Below are 22,010 nucleotides of genomic sequence, written 5' to 3'. Positions count from 1 at the left end.
CATTCAACCAAATCGTGCAATCGTGAATATTGTAGGACTCAGTTCCGAGTTTAAGGAGTACATAGAGAATGAGATATGATCATCACTGATCTTACAACCAATAGCGTTCAAACAGTCAACACGGAACTTCATTTCCATGACATAATCACACCTAGACAATGCTCCTTCCTTGTATGCCTAAAGCCAAGTTTTAAATTGGGTAACTTTAGTCTTCGCTTGAGTAGCGTATAGTTGGTGAACGACATTCCAAATCTCGACAGATGTGTTGCAGCCAATCATCTATGACAAAATTTCCATTGACATTGACGAAAAAGCCAACAAATTGGAACTTGATCATGTCTGCTCCAAGAAATATTTTGTGGATTCACCGATATTCCAAACATTTCGGTACTATTTGGATTTTCGCGGATAATCTCTTCAAGAAAGACCATTGATCCATCGAGGAATCCCTTGAGTCCATATCCACAAATCGTAATGTTGATTTGTTGCTGCCAAATCACATAATTATCATTGTTCAACTTGACTATAATTGATGGCGAGAATTGGATAGAACAATGTTGATAAAAACAACATATTGATTCTTTGAAGATGAAGCAGGGATGTGGATCGAATCGCGGGGACACCATTGCTGATTCAACTTTGTGCTCTAATTCCACGAAAGCCTTACGAAGAGGATGAGAGGATAGAGTAGAGAAAAAGTGTTTGGGAAAACTTGATTTGTGAATAATGAATGTCAAGCTTGATCTAATCGCTTGATTGATATGTTAATCTTTCATAAGAGTTGCAAATTGATTATAATTAGTTAGACCATAGTTCTTAAAGGTGTGAGGTTCCATCTAAAACCAAGTTTGATAATGGCACAGGCACTGGAAGTGTGAAGTAGAGGTCCGATCAGATAGCCGATAACCGAAAATGGGCCCCGCTCTGATATCATCTTAAAGGTGTGGGGTTCCATCTAAAACCAAGCTTGATAATTAGAGGAATAACCCACAAAGCTTATAAAGAACCCAAGATCGTAATACCCAGTCGATGTGGGACTATTTTGATAATAGTCCAAGCAATCAAAATCCTAATTAACTCTTGACACGTTAGCAATATGCAAAGTTCTACTTAATAGTGTCACACTAAGAGTTATAATTTAACTAACCTTGAGAAACTTTTCCGCTTGATAGGACCAAGTAAAAATATTTTATTTTATTATAAGATAAATATTTGCACCAAATTTGTTAAATAATATAAACGCAGCTAAGATATACTCAAGAAATCAAATAAAATTGCAACATGTCAATATTCTTTAAATTCTCTATTATGCCGCTTAAAAAATAAAAAAATAACAATAAATTTAATTAATTTTACAATGAAATTAATGCTATTAATTATTTTTCTTGTAGTTTATGACTTCAATATATATCGTCAAGGTTTAAATTTAATAGTGATTAAAACTAACACTTGCTTTATGAGAAACCTTCAAATCATAAACATTATATTTTAAAATTTTATATTTATTTGTCTCATATCAACAGCATTACAACCGGTTGATGACTAATTACATTGTTTCCAAAAAATTGATAATTATATCAATTTAACAAATTGAAAAACCACTGAAATAAAGTGTAAACACAAACACATATATGCACATATTATTGGAAAATAAAAAAATTGAAAACGAAAGTGTAAAATAATAGAATAGTAGTCACATATATATATATATATATATATATATATATATATATATATATATCACATATTATTGGAGTACACATGCCACCAGGGAGCTGAAGTCTAAGCTTAGGAGGTTTAAATTGAATTTTTTTTTATTTTAGGAGGGATTAATTTATAAATTTTCAAGGTAAAAAATATGGAAAAAAAATTAAATTTTAAATTAAAAATATAAAATTTTTTTTTTTGAGGGGGGCTGAAATTCTTGTTGGGCTTTCATGGCATCCGTCCCTACATGCCACACCGGTATTGAATTCAAGCGGCAAAAAAAAAATGTGTTTATATTTAACCACCATGATCGTTTGGGGAAGAATGTAATTGGTTTAGCCTCATGAACAGTAATCTCTATTCATATTCTATTTATAATATATAAATATGTATTTGTATATATATATATATATATATATATAGTTCATATCACGTGAGAGTCCTGTACACATGACTATGAGATGACGAATTAATTTTGACTTAATTTACCAAAAGTAGAAATGAATTATTGCATTATATGTGTAACTTTTTTTTTTCAAATCGTATGTGTAACTTGTTCACTAGATATATTGATTATTGATATAACCAGTGATGACGGAGCTAGGAATTTTAATAATAAAAAAAAGGCAAATTTGGAGAAATATATTTTGAGGGGAGAAAATTAAAAAAAAAATATTATATAAATTTGAGTTTAAATTATAAATTTTTTTTATAAAAATTTAAAATAAAAATTACAATTTTTAAAAGTCGAGGAGAACATTGAACCCTTTAGTTTAGACCCTGATATGTATTCTTTGAAGGGATAGAACCTGATATGTATTGCTTTAAGACACATACACATACACATACACATACACATACACATACACATACACGTACACGTACACATACACGTACACGTACACGTACACGTACACGTACACAATAGTGCTGAAACTAAGAATTAATTGGTAGATGTACAGTCCTCTCCTTTTTACTTCAACAACTATATGTGTGGACAAAAAGAAAAACTACAAATATCTAGTCCACACTCATAACAAGATAGGAGAAGATATTATATGTTAAAGCATCTATCTTTGACGGTGAATTCAATATCACTTTGACTTCACTTAGTCATGACTCATGAAGTTATATCCACTTTTAAACAATAAGCTCTCTTGATAGTAAACTAATATATTCATTTTTGTTTAAATGAGTTCCACGTATCAACATTATCCAATAACAAATCAACAAATTTTTATTGGAGTCACAAATTTTTGTAGATTTAGCTCTATAAAACCAATTTACTTTACAAAGCAAATGGTTTAAATGTGAAACGATAGTGAAACTACTTGCTTCAATTCTATTCTATTTACTAACAAATCCTTCTAATATATCATTAAAAAGTGCTCTTAATTCTTAAACACAGTAGTAATCAAGTTCTAAACAATATATTATATTTCATGATTATCTGTTTACAAATTAAATTCCCACGGTTTTATCTAATCCATTACAAGTATATATACTTCATGCAATTATCCCTAGATTCTCAGAGTAAAACAGTTTTAATCAACTGTGCTTAACACCAAGTATTTATATAATTATATATGCTAATTTTTCCAGTTACCGTAGTTAGTAGTCGTTACCCAGAAAAAATATAAACAGCAAAATAAAATATTTATATGTTACGGAGACTTAAATCTCCAACTAATATAATATTTATTTACCTTATTTTTCTTTCTACTTACAGTAGTAACCACCATCACTTAATTAATTGACCCAAACTTAAAGAGAAGAGTAAAAAACAATTCTAATAACAATATCCATAATACTAAATAAAACACAAATTACTTCGCAGTTTATTAGTTGTCTCACATTTTTTTTTAAAATAAAATTGCTTTTTTTTTCTTTCAAAAAAGTGTACAAGTTATTAGTTGTCTGACGATATATATGTATAATATATATTAATATATGGAAAATAAACCTTGAGCTAGAGTATTCATAGAGCTTTCCGGTAGAAGAAAAGACAATGACAAATTACTTCGCAGTTTATTAGTTGTCTCACATTTTTTTTTTAAATAAAATTGCTTTTTTTTTTCTTTCAAAAAAGTGTACAAGTTATTAGTTGTCTGACGATATATATGTATAATATATATTAATATATGGAAAATAAACCTTGAGCTAGAGTATTCATAGAGCTTTCCGGTAGAAGAAAAGACAATGACAAATTACTTCGCAGTTTATTGGTTGTCTCACATTTTTTTTTAAATAATATTGCTTTTTTTTTTTCTTTCAAAAAAGTGTACAAAGTTATTAGTTGTCTGACGATATATATGTATAATATATATTAATATATGGAAAATAAACCTTGAGCTAGAGTATTCATAGAGCTTTCCGGTAGAAGAAAAGACAATGAGAGCCATCTCAGCATCACAGAGAGTTGAGAGCTCATGAGCCTTCTTGAAAAGCCCTCTTCTTCTCTTTGAAAACGTCACTTGCCTCGACGTTATGTTGTCGATTTTCTTTATCTCTATTTTCTGTCTCGTCATTTTATTTTTCCTCACCAAATTAGTTCCCTAAAATACATAATGTAATTCGAAAATGAAGTCTTCTCTTCTCCAATTTCCGATTGCCGATCAACCTTAATATGCTAGAACAAGATTACAGCAGTACATGAAAGGTGAGAATGAGATAAATAAGGAAACACTATAACCCTAAGTTATATAAATAAGGAACGAAATCCGAATCGCTTACCACTTTATTTATGCCGTAAATTGGATAGAAAGCAAAAAAGGGAGGAATATTTTCTCTGGTTTTTATCCCTTCTTTGCATTGCTAGAAGCATTCCTCGTCCAATTTTCACGGTAACGGTAAGACCCAACTTTAATCGGTGTTGACACTTTACACACAGACCCAGATCCAAAGCCACCAATAGAAGAGAGAGAGAGAGAGAGAGAGAGAGACTATTGTTGTTGTTTTTTTTAGACTGTTGTAGTTGTTCAGCTTCAGGGAAAGAAAGAAGAAAAAATAAAGATTCTTTTTCTGGCAAAAACAAGAGGGTTAGAGTTGAGACTTGCGATATCTCTCCAAAACGGGGTTATCCTAAATTTTTGTTGTTTTCAAGAGTCAAGTCTCAAGTTAGAAATGGAACTATTTTTAAAAAATTTATTTATGGAAGTTACACTTAAAAATGATTTGGAAAAATCATTTATACTGTAAGGGTTTTTATAAGATGATCTATATTGAAATTTAATTTTATTCCTTGTAATTTGGGAAGTACAAAATTTAATTTTTACACAGTATAATATAAAAATACATTTGAAATAAAAGTTAACAGTTGGACATCTTAAGATAAATTGTTTTTTTTTTTTTTTTCTATTTTGATGTGTTCGGTTTACAAAAAAAAAAAAAAAAAAAAAAAAATAGAAAAGCGACATGACGCTTAATTATTGAACAAACAATGTCAAGTATTAATTTGCCTAATAATTCACTTTAATATGTAACGTTAACCGAAATAATTTATACATTTCTGTCTATTATATTTGCATAATGCAAGTAAAACGGACGAAAATGTATGGAAACAATTTCGGTTAACTTTATAATTAATATCTCGTTGAAATAATATAATATAATATAATGGGTACTCTTATTTAATAGTCAACAAAAATAGTTATGTTTTGAAAATAGTCAATCGTTTGCAAACTTTTGAAAAAATAGCCAAACATGCAGCCTACGTGGAATAAGTTATAACTAATCAAAATTACTTTTATTACCTTACCTTTTTAAATTCGTGATTTTCTCTCTAGTACTTTATTTCCTACATTTTTTCCTAAAAACTTCAAAAATCCATATATATCTCATATAAACTCGAAATTGAGTTATTTCAAATCCTACGGATTCATGGTACCGAGATCTTCAAAAATAGATCAATTGTGTTTGATGAAAAATCATGTTTAATGCTTCATGTTTACGTGTGTTTGTAATGACTTTTTCAGAAATATTCAATAAATTTTCATTTATTTCCGGATGATTTCCGAAAATTTTTAGTTATTTCCATATTTAAGGCAGTAACGTGATTTTTCTACATCTATGCCATTAAAAATTATTTTTCTACATCTCGCCGTCACAGATTCGTAGGATTTGAAATCACTCAATTTCGAGTTCATATAAGATAGATATGGATTTTTGAAGTTTTGATGAAAAAAAAATTGTTTGAAAAAGAGAGAGAGAAGACAAAAGAGAGAGAGATAGAGAGAAAAAAAAAGAGGGAGTGAGAAAGAGAATGGAAAAAGCGTGGCAAGAGAAAAAAAAAATAATAAATAAAAATAAAAACCGTCACGTGTCGCCGCCTGGCGAAGTCACGTGACGACATCTGGATGAAAGTGAGCGAAATGCTATCTTTATTATTTATATTGTAGAAAAAAAATTAAAAACCGTCACATCTCACCTCCTGACGAGATCACGTGGTGATCTATGGATAAAAGTGGGAGAAAAGTTCTCTTTCTTATCTATATATATATATATATATATATATATATATATATATATATATATTATTTTTATACATAATATATGGGGTCTGAAGGTGGAAGGATATTTGTGGGCAAGATATTTATAGAGGTTGTCTTGTGATGATGGTAGGTCCCGCTATATTCTAAAAGATAATCATTGAAATCCCAACTAATATATAATATTATGATGCTTTTTTTGGTAAGAGCGGTGAAGCCAAATTCAGGCGAAATAGCTTCCGAAATTCAGTTATAGGTTGAAAAATTATTTCTTTCCTTACAAAGAGATAGTATAAAAAAGAGAAGAAAAAATAGAAAGTAATAAATCAGCAATTTTAATATATCGTCATATCGAGAGAAATTAAAAAGAGATGAGAGGGAACAAGGTGGGTACGAGGATATATTTATATATTTCATTATCTTGTGGACAGCATTTGGCATGGCTATCTGCAAGAAAGCAGCTCCACCGTGAAAAATAAATAAATATACAAATATCAATATATATACGATAAAATAATGGCCATAAGAAACAACTTTAATAATCATGCACATCTAACTTTCTTTCTTTTTTTGGGATTTTTAGTGCATGGTCCCTGAACTTAATTACGTAATTGTACTATTTTAATCTATAATTTTTATTCAGAGAATTTTAGTCTATACCATTGATCTAATAATTTTTCTAAGAATTTTTGGGGGAAAAAAAATTTCAAATTAAAATTTAACACCTAACCAATTTAAAACACATTTATAAACTAAAAGAACTTGTCTATAATTCAAAAGCTTAAATAAAATAGTGAGCGTTGTAGATTTGTAGTCAAAACTAAACTATAAAATTGAGATATAGCCAATGTTTGCAAATGTTTAGGAGAATAACCAATGACAATTATATTTTACTTAAATATTCTTAAATTAAACATGTAATATAATTAACAAAAAAAATGTGAATAATTTAAAAATTCGACAATTAATGTACCAATTAGTGAACTCCGACTGAATTCTACAGTACTGGACAAGATTTTTCATCTAACACAATGTGTCTATTTTTGAAGCTCTCCTCGCCAGTAATCCGTAAGATTTGGAATCACTCAATTTTGAGTTCATATGAGAAATATATGAATTTTTGAAGTTTTGATAGAAAAAAAAAACTGTAAGATAGAGAAAGAGTGACGAATCACTGTAGCAAAAGAAAAAAAAAAAAAAAAAAAAAGCTGAAAAGACAAAGTGAAAGTTTTTAATGGTTTATTTAAGTACCACCTCATCTGTTTGGTTATTTTTTAATAAGTTGTCAAACATTGGCTATATCCCAACATGATGTTTGGAATGGTCTAGTAAGTTATAAATTTCTAAAATAATACTCTAAAAATTATCTTAAATTGTCTAACTTTTATTAATTATTTTTTTGAGGTAAAAAATATAATTTTGTTAGTTTATTTTAACCAATAAGATATTTTAGTTAATATATGTATTAGTTTAAGACGTTACATTTTATGAAAAATTAAAAAAAGAAAATAACTAAATTTATAAGTTAGGGGTTAAAAATGCTCTATAAAAGTTAGGGATTAAAATAACACAATCACAAAAATGGAAGGACTTAGTTCAGCATTACATTTTATGAAGCATAGCATTATGTTAATTTAAATCAAAATTAGAATCATGCAATGCTTAAAAATTAAAGAATTTTTATTCATATAATATTCAAAAATTTATTACAACTAGTCAATTATTTGATTTTTTTTAAGATTTTAGTCAAACTTTCATTTTATTAATAAAATATCTCATCAGGTCGAAATAAATTAAATTAACTAAAACAGATAATTGAATTGATTTCGGCCAACTGAAATAAATGAAATAAACTAAAATAGTCAATTTAATTTATTTCACTTTAGTGGGTTATTTTTTTAATAAAATAAAATTTATGTTATTTTTTTAAAAAAGAAGGTGAGTATGAGTTATTAGGCTACATGTCTAATTCTAATTGTCTCTATAATAATATGATCAAACGAAAGATTTGAGATTGGTTAGATAAATTAATTAGTACTGGCACTTGGAAAGTGCTTGTGTAGTGACAACGAAATTTTAGTGTGTTTTGTTAGATATTTGTGTTGTGTGGGCTATAATTGTTTTGCGGAGAATGGAACAATTTAAGGTGATTTGAAGATTTTGAGGACAAATTAGAGCGAAACAAGAAATATATGATTTTCTATGTACGTACGTGGTTGTAAATTGTTATTTATTTGGCAACTCGTTGAATGCCAGGAATGAATTCCAAAAGAGAAAAATTATTTTAAAATAAGGAGTAACACGGCCTATTTGGTAGTTCACTCAAATTGTTTTTGTTTTTTTTTTTTTTTTTTTTTTCATATAGTTGTAGTCTAAATTTTTTTTGCAGTTGTTTTCAAATAACTGTTTAGTAAGGATTTCAGTTTTTTTATTCAGTTTTTTGTAATTGTAGTGTAATAATTCACATAAGAATTAGGCGTCGAGATATATACTAATTGGAAGTCTTTGTTGCGAATATAATGGTCGTACATTTAGTTATAATGATTGTTCATAAGTTTATCGGAAAACACCGTTTGTCTTTGTAGTCAATACAACAATATCAAATTTTGATACCTAATGTTGACTAAAAATAGTGAAAACTTATGTGTTCGACGAGACGATCACGACCAATTAACAGTTTGTAAAATGGAGTTTCGATTGTTTAAAGTTTGCTATAATTGTAAAACTTAAGTTTTACAGGGAACGAAAATAAATTCGATAATCAAAAGTGAGGAAAATGAAATGATGTTGATAGGAGAGAAGGAGATGTTAAGAAGAGATATTAAAAAAAAAATAAAAAATTTGAGTGAAAAAATTGAAAAACACATAAAAAAAATTGTTTTATGATTTTCTTCATTATAACAGAAAACAGTATAAAAACTTTTTGAGTTGTATTATGAGAATCATAAAAAAAAAAAAAAGTGAATGATTAGTTTTTTCATAAAACTGTTTAAGTTAAAAAAGTTAAAAATAATTTTCAAACAGGCCCACAGTAACTTCCATTATTAACTACTTTCATTCTGATTCATCCTGGCTATTGGAAGGAAATGGAAATTCCATTTCCAATAAGCTACCTTCCATTGCTTATTGGAAATGGTATTTCCATTTCCAATTTTGGTGCCTTCCATTACTTATTGGAAATGGAATTTTCGTTAAGCTTAATGGAAATCCATATTTCCATTAATTTCCAATAAGGAATTAAAAAAAATAAAAAATCTAATTTAAATGATAAATGAAAGGGACTAAACTGTTAAAATTTTAAAAGAATGTACTAATATGTAAATTGAATTTCATCTTTATTAATAACTTTTTAAAGATATAGTATATTAGGAATGTTTTTTTTTCTTCTCTAAAAGTGTTTTTTCTCCTAATGTATTAGAAATCTCACATCAAAAGTGAATAAAAACTAAAATATCAAAATAAATTATAAAATCTTACATTAGTCACTGTATAAACTAATGTTTTTTCGTGTTTATTAATAATTTATTTGCTACAAACAAAATAAAAACATTACATATCAAATTTCATATCAAAATAAAAACATATTAAAGTAGTTTTTTTTTTAAAACGTGGACATTACCACGGAGGTTTTATTCATAGGCTTCACTTATGGCAAATGAATACCGTGGTTTCACAATGAGAAAAAAAAAATTAAAGACGAGATGATATTTAATTTACATATTTGTACCTTCTTTTAAATTTTTAACAGTTTAGTCCCTTTTATATACCATTTAAATTTGATTATTTATTTATTTTTAATTACTTAATGAAAGCAAATGGAAATATGGAATTCCATTAAGCTTAACAGAAATTCCACTTCCATTAAGCAATCTTCCGCCCCTGCCACTTCCGTCAGTCACGCGGAACACGGAATTCCGTGAGGCACAAACATGACATGGAATTCCATCTTTCCATTAAGTTCCATCCCGTGAAGCCACCATGAATTCTGATTGGCTTATGACCTGTACAGTTAGGAATAAGAAGATTGAAAACTTTCTGCCATGCGAAATTGGTGGTTACATTAGTTTTTTCATAAAACTGTTTAAGTTAAAAAAGTTAAAAATAATTTTCAAACAGGCCCACAGTAACTTCCATTATTAACTACTTTCATTCTGATTGGCTTATGACCTGTACAGTTAGGAATAAGAAGATTGAAAACTTTCTGCCATGCGAAATTGGTGGTTACATTTAATATGTCGAAACTTCTATCATCGTATATCGTAATGTATCGTGATATTGAGAGAGAGACCGAGCAGAATGAATGTGATCTACACAAAAAATAATTATCAATTGGGTAATTATTTTTCCTAGTCAACTGGGTATATGATATACCGTATATCCAAACGAACCACGTAGTTTTCGCCAAATCACTATTAGTCAAAGAAACCGTTACTATAATATATTGATACAAGACAAAATTACTTAAATTACACTGATAAAAATTAAAATCACATTAATTGCAGATCTGGTAGTATCGAAAAACATATCTTAAAGTGAATTATTAAAATATAAAATAAAATAAAAAATAGAAAATAGAAAAATCCTCCAAAGAAGTCAACTGGTTCGCACGACGGAGATGGACTCGCGGCAGGCACTTGACAACAACAAAAATTTAGGATAACCCCATTAATTAATTAAGTGCCTTCCGTTAATGACTCTAAGCTCCATTAATAAAGAGAAGGAAAAAAGTACCTCTTCTAACTTGGCCTTCCGTTAATTAACACAAAAAATTAGAGCCGTTATCGACGGAGCTAAAACCTATACTTTATCTTTTATCCTTTCCAAAGAACACTACTTAAAAATGAATGCTATAAGTAGATTTCATATGACCGTTTAAAGAAATTTGTAACTAACTAAGCCATCTTAATCTTAACGTTATGGATTCAGCCAACGTTTAGAAAGTTATGAGAAAATAGTCAAATGTAAAAGGTGGCAGTTGGGTTAATGTTAAAATTCCAAAATTGTCATTAAATCAAGAGCGGTGTAGAAAAGTAGCCAAAATGAAACTATGAAATTTGTTTTTAGCATATGTTTCACAATTTTTAGGGAAATAGTCAACAGTTTTATGTAGCAATAATTAAGGTATGATTTGCCCCTATTTACTAACAAATTCGTCATTTTCTCTCTCCAACTTTTTTCATACATTTTTTTACATAAAAACTTAAAAAAACCATATCTATCTCATATGAACTCGAAATTGAGTGATTCCAAATCCTACGGATTCGTGACGCCAAGATCATTAAAAATAGATCCATTGTGTTTGATGAAAAATCATGTTTAATACCTTAGATGTAGAAAAATCACGTTACTAACTTAAATATGGAAATAACTGAAATTTTTGAAATTATTAAAAAAATTAAATGGAAACATAAATATGATGCATTAAACATAATTTTTCATCAAAGACAATTGGTCTATTTTTGAAGATCTCGACGCCACGAATTTTTAGGATCGGAAATCACTCAATTTCGAGTTCGTATCGAATTTTTGAATTTTTTATGCAATTGAAAAAAAAATAGGAGAGAGAAAGCGACGAATTTGTTAATATATAAGGGCAAATCAGACCTTAATTATTGCCACATGAGCCATTTGGCTATATCTATAAAAATTGTCAAACATAGTCTAAATCCAAAATCACATGTTTAAAGTGGTTTAATTAGTTACAAAATTTAGCGGTTTTTTTTTCTTATAGATTCGTCATTTTCTCTCTCTTTTGGTTTTGAACTTTCAATAAGCTATATTTCAATTGCATATTGGAAGTGACACTTTCGTTAATATTGCTGTTTGTTTGTTTAAACAATATTAGGCGGTTCTAAGCATGTAAACCTAATTCATTATTGATGTATTTTATTTATCACATTAATAAATCTTCTCTCACTAATTGTTGATCATATATACATATATATATATATATATATATATATATATATATATATATATAGCTTCAATCAAGCAGTGAGACCATCTCTAACCCATACCAAATATTTTATAATTATTTTAAATAATTTATATTAATTAAAAATAAAATAAATAAGATAACATTATTAACTACATAATATTAATGAAACACAATACATACTAAATAAAATATCATACTAATTATATTAATAAAAATACGAATACAATCCTAATAAAAATTAAATTTAACACACACGTACGACATTATGAAGAAAAAAATACAAATGCATGCATAATAAAATAAAAACACAAAGTTCAATTACATGAACAAAACAATTCTTTATTTTTTTTCCTTTAATTTATTTTGAGCATTTAAGTTTACGTATGAAATGTAATGTTTATGTTATATTTAACGGTTTAACCTATGAATGTAATTTTGAAATATGTTTGTTTCTTTTTTCTAGATGATTTTTTTATTATTTTATTTTTTATTAATTTTGTGATATTAACATACAACTTAATATTACTATAAATTATTTTGATATTTTTGTTATAGAAAAATAATATAATATTTATAAAATTACCATTGATATAAAATAGAGGGGTTGATATCATACGATATTGAAAAATATAAAAAAAGAGGTTTTTTTTGTATGAAAATTGGTGTTGTGAGTTGGAGATGGAAACACTGTTTGATGTGATAGTTGCACCAATTTGGTGTAAAAATTATGGTGTTATGGGTTGGAGATGATCTAATTACGAGCCTAGACTTTGACCTGTGATACGATATTGTGATATGATGCATGAGGAACTATAAGAGCATCTCTAATACACAACTTCAAAACTCTATATATATATATATATAGAGTTTTTTCCTCTCCAATGATAAAAGCTTCAAAACTCTAAAACCCTGTATTTAGTGTACTTTTACATCAAATAAACAATGTTACACCAAATAAACAGTGTTACGCCGAATTTGATGTAAAACTGTTCATTTGGTGTACAGGTTACACCAAATTGTTAAACATTATTATAATCTAATTAATTTATAATCTTTGATTAAAAGTATATATTTTATTTAATTAATCAATAAGTTTTTAACTGTTTGGCGTTCTGTTTATAATCTAAATTAATTTCATCAATAACACTTAAATTAAGCCAATAATTGAAAAAAAAAAAGTGTATAGATATTGATGGTTATACGTGCAAATCTATTGTTCCCGAGCGTGAAATTAGTGAGTTTTCAAGTGTATTTGGTGTTTTCGGAGTTAATTTCAGGCTTTAGATGCTTAATTGGGCTGCATGACTTCTTGAAAGTCATTTAGAAGAAAACGAGAGTCGAAACGGGGCTAAAACAAAGAGTTACGAGAAAGTCTAAGGTGGTCAACTAACCAGCGGGTCGACACGCCGTGGTAAAATCCAAGAACAGTGCACGGCAAATTACATTATGCATCGCGGCGCAGTGAAACTTGAGCATAGCACGGTGGAGTTTGGTGTGGCGCCCTGGCGACGATATTCCTGAAGTGTTTATTTCCCTTTTTAGCGTATTTGGGCCATTGGATCTCATTTAAAGGCCCAGATAGCCTCAAAAAATATCTCTAAGCTTATATATACTACTTTTGTAACCTAAAAGCACACTTTTTCTTTTATTTTAGTTTTTAAGAGTGTTTGGCTAGTTGGGAGAGAAGAGAAAATCAGAGAAGAAGATTACCGCTCCTCGACGACTGAAAACCGCGATTCAACGTTTTTCCTTATAATCTTTTTCCTTGAAATTCCTTTTTACTCATGTTTTATTTTGATATATATGGATTTTATGGAGTTTGTTTATTTATTTTGTGTTTCTATTACTCTCGACGCCATGAACTAAACCCCTTAAGAGTGATGATTTAGCTTTTCTCAATTATGGTTGTGGATTCATTATTTATTAAATGAAGTATTTTTCTATTCATCTTCTCCATCGCTTGAATTAATTATTTGCTTAATTCTTATATGAGATTAGATACCTCGTTCATGATTTTTAGGATTGTTTAGTTGCTCGAGAGAGAATTAGATAATCGTGCATAAGGATTAGTTCACCGTAGTACATTTCTACACTAGAGATAGTTAGACTGCTATAGAGTTGTGTGTGCACTCTTGTTCGTAATGTTTGTTGTATTTTTAAGGTTTGAGATTGAGAGATAAACACTCGGTATTGACATAGGTTGTTAGATGCTTGAAAGAGATTTAGCAATATAAAACTACGTGAATATGATTAGTGAAGAAAGAGAGAGAGAACTGTAAAATCGTGTTTAGTTCTAGCAATCCCGACCATAAAAGAGTTAGCAAAGTTGTTGCTCTTACCTTCTACTCATCCGTTCATCCACATTTGTTTTGTGTTTTATTTAATTTTTGTATTCTTAGTTGATAATCATGTTTGTTTACTTGAATTCGTTGTTGGTTAGTTGAGTTTCGGTTAAGCATAGTCCTCATGGGATCAACTGCGATTATACTATTTGGGCAACTACGTGCCATTGCATACGGAAATATCGCAACAAATATCAAACCAAATTAAGTCAATAATTAATAGTAATAATTTACAGATATCAAACCTAATCAAGCCGATAATTAAAAGATACTAGTACAAATACTATTACTACAAAAGTCTTCTCCAAGCTCTCGAATTCCTATATTGCTCGTCGGTTCATTGATACCAGAGTCTTCCCAGATGTAATCTCCTGACGGATAAAGACCAAGATGTTGGCCAACTCTATACTCACTAATTATTTAACAATGTGTCGAAATAATTATTTATTTCTTTGTGAATAGGTATGAACAAATTTCACAACTCTGGGAGAGAGGCACAACGTCCACACAAGGGAGAGGGAGAAGCACGAATTCCAAGAGTAGAATTGTGATGTGTTGGGCGAATTTTCCTCTACATAAAGCCCCGTTTTTTATAGCTTTCTAGCTAACCCAAAATAGAATATGCACTTTCTTGATTTCATTTGATATTATTCTAATTAATGAGATATTTATTCTAATATATTTACTATTCTATAAATATAGCAGTAGAGAATATAATAATGATACTCTCATAAATAGTTATTACATTAAAAACTCAACAAATCAGACATATTTAATATATAATATTTATTTTCTATTTGAGAAAAGCCTATTTTTTTTTGGACATTGATAAAACAAATCCAAGACCCGATATATAACTGGCGTTGGATGTCCTCCGCATCTTCGGTCCAAAACTCGATTCTCCTCGCCTCATTCGTCGCCCAAGCAGGCTCAATTAGCAGCCGAAAGAATCAGGCGAGGTTGAAAGCTCACAATGCCGACTCTGACGAATCTACGACGACTCGAAACACCAGATTTTCGACTTCCGATGGAACAGAAGCAACGCAACAGTTGTCGAACACCAGAATCAACAGCGAAGATGATTTTCGGCGGAGGATTTACAATGGCGATACGGATCAGCACTTTGGGAGACCTTTGGGGAGGATTGCTCGGAGGTCGGATGTGAATCAAGGTGAAAAAAAATAAAGGGAAGATAGAAAAAGGAAAATGAGTCTTACTTCTTTCCCAGCGAGGTCGAGCGACGACGAGTTAGAGGGAGGCAGCGCTTGCGGGAATGTGAGAAAGAGTGACCGCAACAGCCGCAAGAGGACCACAGAGAGTGCCGGTGTCGGTAGAACGATGACAGAGGATGAGATGAGTAGAGGCAGAGGACGAACAAATCCGGCAGGTCCGTCTCCTCCGATGGCAGATCTTGGAGAGCGATGGTTACCCGTTCTTGATGGAAAATCTGTCGAGAAAGATAGAGCAGTTATTGAAGAGATAAATAAGAAATTCAAAATAAAAGCAAATCAAATTAAATAAATATTGGTTGTTGACTTTTTTTTGTATATTTTTTAAAATAAAATGCATCAATATTTTCAACCTTCAAAAAATGGCTGAATACCACATCAGCGAATTTGGCTATTTCTCAAAACAAGTTTAAACGTTGGTTAATATGTAATTTCAACGTTTGAGTTTGGTTAGTCCATGTAATTTTTCATTAATATATGGTTGTAATGGATTGACTTCATTATCGTGAGGAGGATGTTTAGGATCTTTTATTTATTTTTTTAGCATAATATATTGAGCAGCAACAACAACAACAACATATTTGAGTCCGTAAATGGTCACAGATGAACCGCTAGATTTCAAGAGTTCTTCTCTCGGCATTAGAAGATGAGAGATAGAGATGCTCATTTTGCACTACGTTATGCATTGATAGATCATTTGTGGAATGAATATATGAATAGAAAATAATTCAATTAGTAATATGTAATTTTCATATTTATGTTTTTTTATTGGTGTATTATTTATTCCCTAAAAAATATGGTATTATTTATGTAATGAAATTTATTAATTTTCACTTTTATTAATTACATTTTTTCAAAATAATTTATTATTGATAAATAAAATACAAGTAACTAATTACATTAATCTAGACTAAAAAGCCTAATAAAAGCATCTAGACTAAAAAGCCTAATAAAATAATAAAAGCATCTAGACTAAAAAGCCTAATAAAAGCATATTATTAGAATAGTCTCTTTAGTGTAATATATAGTGTAATATCATTGGAATAAAAAAATATTTGATGTGAAAGATACACTACATTTAGTGTAAAAATTACACCAAATTTAATGATATCTCTCGATTTGTTGCGTGCACAGTCGCAAAAGCAAATGTCTTCCACTAGTAGAAAAATGACTTTTAATGACGCCTCTTTAATGGCGTTAGTGAAAAAAAACGCCATTAAAAGTAATTATTGTATTTTCGAGATTGTGTTTAAAGCAAAAGACGAATTAGAGAGCGCCACGTCACTTTCGGAAGAGGTACAACAAAAAAATATTCATGGCGTTTAAATTTGAAACGCCATTAAAAAATATAAACCAACTATTGAATGCCATGTGGTTAAAATTATATATGATGACATTTAAAATAAAAACGCCATTAAAAATGTTAAAATTTCGCTGTTGACATGTGGGAATTGAATATATAATAGCGTTCCTTTTTCAAACGCCAATAAAAGATTTATACCAAGCCACGCGGCAGCCACACGGCGTTTTGTGGTTGGGTTAGAGTTGTAATGGCGTGCAGAATTTGAACGCAATTAAAGATATGTTTAATTTATTTTTACAGAACGCACTCTACCATATTCTGAAACACATGCCCAGACCAAGTGACTCCGACTCTCTGCTGCACATCGCCACCGGGTCTTGACGCTGCTTCTCGTCGCGTTGAGGATTTCCTCGAGGCGTTCGTCCCGACGCGATGCGAGTTCCGGTTGGAGCCGATCGAGAGTGGTGCCCATCGCGTGTTAAAGTCCGACGAGTCGATGCGTGGCGCTCGCGAGGTCTTGACGCCGGTAGCATGAGACGAGTGCGGCGAGCACAGATCTGACTCGCGATGGTGCTGCGAACCTCGATCTAGTTTCTTAGATCCCGAGATCTGTTTGGCTGATATGTTCGCTGGAGCTCCTGCTCCACATTGGTGAGGCCGCGATTCTCGGTCGCCGATTTGGCTCCGAGTCGTGGTTGCAGAACTTGTGGAGCTCTCAATTCCTCGATTCGCCTTTGGATTCTCGCATCCATTGCTCTAATCACCTCAGCCAGATCTTCAATCGTCACCTCAGCCAGATCTTCAATCGTCATCTCTTTCTTCATATACTCTGCTCTGTGACTTCTCTTTTCCAAACTCACGCTTAGTTTCTACTTTCTACATTCAGGAGAGCCCGAAATCAAATTGTGGATGCAGTCTTAACGTACCTTCCTCATCTCTACCATGTGCAAGGACGAGAAAATCTATAGAGCTTTCATTCCAAGGACTGGAACGCCAACACAGCTTTCATTCCAATGGCGAAATAGGTTAGAAAATTGTGCTTCATTTTCATTGATAGTGAAAATCAATAACCATACAGAATTACATTAATAACGAGAAACTCTGGCCTCACATAATGTATACACACATCTTCCCAGGGCAAACATTTGTACACATAATAATATAACTAACCCTTGACATCTTAATCTTTAACACTGTAGCCGATATCAATTGAAAGTTATTGTTTAAGAAAAAACACTTTTTTTACACACTTAAGCGAATCAGGTATATCTCTGCAGGTATGTGTTGTGTGCTCAACATCTGAACCTCAAGCCTCACTTGATTCTTGTGTAGTTTACCCTGTATATATATTGTTGCCTCTTTGTAGTTGGGGCTCTCTGATCTATGTTTGTCCTAGTCGTTCTCTGTTCATTTTTTCTTCTTTCCAAATGTTATTGTAGCACCGAATAACTTAACATTGATGTGTTTTCAAGTTACTTCATCTCGAGCAAGGCGTGGATGACGATTACGGTTTGGCACTAGAGTTACTGTATCATTTCTCTGATGTCTTGATTCTTCAGTTTCTTTATGTGCTTTGACATATCTATTCTGAAGTAGCTTTGCTGCCATTTTACTTTTAAAACATATATCCAATATGTTGATTTGCACAGTGATTTGTTGAAAACATTTTGTACTTAAAATAGATATTGTTATCAGTATTCGGGATTTATTAAGGAACTAGCCAGGCGCCTCACTTTTTCTGATGAAGCTGTTAGAATAGGGCTTCATTTTGTTTATTTTTATCTGTATCTAAATTTGTTCACTTCCGTGCAGTTCTTGAATACGAGGAGCTCCAATTTTGAGGGAAACAAGTTTGTAAGAGTAGTCGGGAGCAAATAAACCAACTAGGTAATAACTGCTTTGATTATACTAAATTTTCTGCACTTTCGTATATATTTCAGGCTTTGTTCTACAGTTGAGTGCTGATGAGTTTTTTCGTGCTGCTGATTGTATAATTTCTTTTTAACTAAACGTCACGAGTTAGGATCATTGCTAATGATTCTTTTTTTCTTATCCTGCTATTCATGTACATTGTTGGGTACTAAAAAAACCAAAGGCTGAATATTTTCAATATATCTTCTCTAGGGTTCCTCTTCTATCTTGTGTTACAATTTGTGGCTGTTGATTGTATAGTTTTTTTTTTTTTTTTTTTTTTTTTTTTTTTTTTTTTTTTTTTGTCCTTGTGATCGCGTAATTTCTTGTAACTAAATGTCACGAGTGTGATCATTGCTTAAGATAAGAAGAATTTTCTTTCTTTCTAAGATATATTGACAAAGAGATGCAGTGGTGAATAGCCGATGTCGACTTCTACAATGCTTTCGACAAACTTGTTTCTTCCACTGCGACTCTCAGGTGAGTATATATGGCATAAGTCTCTTCATCATAGGGTATATCATATTTTCTACTGTTTGATTTTTTTTTCCTTTTCATTTTGGGTTATATTGACATGGAGCTAGGAACAACTGAGAGAAGCAGAGGAGAAATTATGTACATCCCGGGTATGGGAGACAGTGGCATTAACTTTGCATTAATTTTGCATGTAAAGCTATATTTTTTTAAACGTAGGCATAACACAGATAAGAAAATATCATGAATGGTAACAGGGATAATAGAAAGTTGTTCTTCATTTTCATTGTTTCTAATTCATGCTTACCCCCAATTCATTACATCAGTCTTATATATGATTCCTGTTTCTATTATTACCATATTGACACACTTCTTATTGTGATTTTGTCTGTATAGGGTTTGACGGAGTTGAGATTCACGGGGCACACGGCTATCTTATCGATCAGTTCATGAAAGACCAAATCAACGACCGCACCGACGAAATTTCGTCCTTATTAAATTCTCGAGTTTTCAAAATTGCATCAAACTTGTAAGTATTATTATCTAAGTATTTATAAGAGAAACAATGAAGGATATGTGAGCTATAGTTAAAACTTTTGAATGTGATGATGGTGTGAGTCATAGAACTTTTGTAGACTTTCATAGTTAGAAATGTGTTTTTTCTAGCTTAGACACTTTGAAGAATTATGGTATTATGGATAACAAAACTATAATGGTTTTTATTTTTATTTTTGGCGTTGAAAACTATATTTTGCTGGTATGTATTACAATGGATTATTATTGTTTTTATGTTTTTTAGGTGCAGGAAATAATCGGTTAAATTTTTTTGGGTACATATTCTTAAATTAAAAAAAATTATTTGATGGCATTTCATTGAAAAACGCCATCAAAGTGTAGCTGACATTGGAAGAATTTTTAATGGCGTTTAAAAAATGAAGGCCATTAAATGTCCCAGTGTTCACGTGGCTGCTGACATGGCAGCACTTTTAATGGCGTTTAAAAAATGAAGGCCATTAAATGTCCTAGTCCACGTCGTCCCATTTAATGGCGTTTTTTCATTTAAGCGTCACCGTAGACTTTTAATGACGCCTCTTTTAAGGGCGCTTATAAAGTGCCATTAAATATATTTAATGGCGCATTTTGAACGCCATTAAAGGCCTTTTTTCTACTAGTGTTCTCATACAAGTGCATGTACAACAACACATACCTAACTTACACTACATAGTACATACAAGGATGGAAGGGACGGAGTTACATTAGTAGACAGATAAGAGGGTTTAAGCCTCCCTCAAATTTTTTTTTTTTTTTTCTTCATTTTTTTACACTGAAAATTTATATTTTTTACCTATGTTTAAAATATTTACATTTTTAATCTGAAAATTTATAAATTAATCCCCTCTGAAACATTGTTTTTTTTCTAAATTAACCTCTCTGATGAGCTTCTCTAACAGAGTCCCCTATTACATACATAACAATATGTTGTCAATGCATAAATTTTGTCAAATAAGATAGTGTCTCTCAATATATTACAATAGTTTAGTACTACAGGAAATATGTCATCCACAGATTCCCACTTCCATTATAAAGGCGCTGATATATATGGATTTCGATCTTCCTCTTGAGAATGAGATTTGATGACAAACATATATATAGTTTTCCTCGATCTGCATCCAAAATTCCAAACTAGTACCACAATGCAATAGAGAGAGAGAGAGAACATTTTACACTTTCCTCTTTTAACCTAGTATTCATATGTATGATTCTTCACCCGGGTTATTTATTCCTCTTCATCATGATTCAGGAAACGGTAAACTGCCAAAAAAAAAAAAATCAACAAAATTTCCAGTTTCCCACTGCAACATATTAGCCTCTCTCTCTCTCTCTCTCTCTCTCTCTCTCTCTCTCTCTATATATATATATATATATTACATGGGGTTAATTTTAAGTGATGAGATGAATTATATAGTCTTAGTTAATTGTTACCCTAGCCTGAGAGCGGTATCGGAGCTATCATGGTCTTCGGGCAGTACGTCACTGGAATTGCAGATTCCAGTGTTCGAATCCGACGATTGACCACCTTGCTCGCCTCCTTCTCTCTGTCCCTGCAACTTTCCCGCCATCTGTTGACCCATATATTCAATCCAAATTATTAATCCATCATCATACATATCTAATCCTCACAGTACAATATATATTATCAAAGAAATATTTAATACATCAGTGTATTCCCAATAGTTTTTATGTACCTGTTCCAGTTTGCGGTTCTCTTCTAATAGTTGCACTCCCTTCTCGCATATATATATATATATACATACACAACCGTGTTGATGAAATAGTGAGTACGACAGGTCTAAGATAGTACGGTATGGTATTGCAGAAGTTAATATACATTCTTTAAAAAAGACAACATAAAACCCTCTATCCTATAGTTGCGATCTTTGGTTGAATGGTTGAAGGGCTATAATGAGAATGAGTAAAAATGGAAAGAAAATATTAATGTATATATTATTTTACTATATATAATATCATAGTAATTTAATATTACCATTTTATCAATTGAGATTTGTAATTAACTAGACCACTTTAAACATGTGATTTTGGATCTAGCCTATGTTTGAC

General features: G+C 30.7%; 1 long non-coding RNA gene across 1 annotated transcript; it reads left to right on the top strand.

Annotated features, from left to right (window-relative positions):
* The first annotated feature begins 17,276 nt into the window (after positions 1-17,276).
* Positions 17,277-20,163, top strand: LOC149387148 (uncharacterized). Its single transcript, XR_016301036.1, has 5 exons — positions 17,277-18,031; positions 18,819-18,893; positions 19,308-19,397; positions 19,502-19,543; positions 19,788-20,163. It is a non-coding gene; the product is annotated as an uncharacterized LOC149387148 (long non-coding RNA).
* Positions 20,164-22,010: the final 1,847 nt, after the last annotated feature.

This window comes from Urtica dioica, chromosome 8, assembly GCF_054948205.1.
Source record: "Urtica dioica subsp. dioica isolate 48M chromosome 8, U.dioica_male_clone48M_v1_H2, whole genome shotgun sequence".
NCBI lineage: Eukaryota > Viridiplantae > Streptophyta > Magnoliopsida > Rosales > Urticaceae > Urtica > Urtica dioica.
This window is presented reverse-complemented; position numbering and strand designations above follow the sequence as displayed.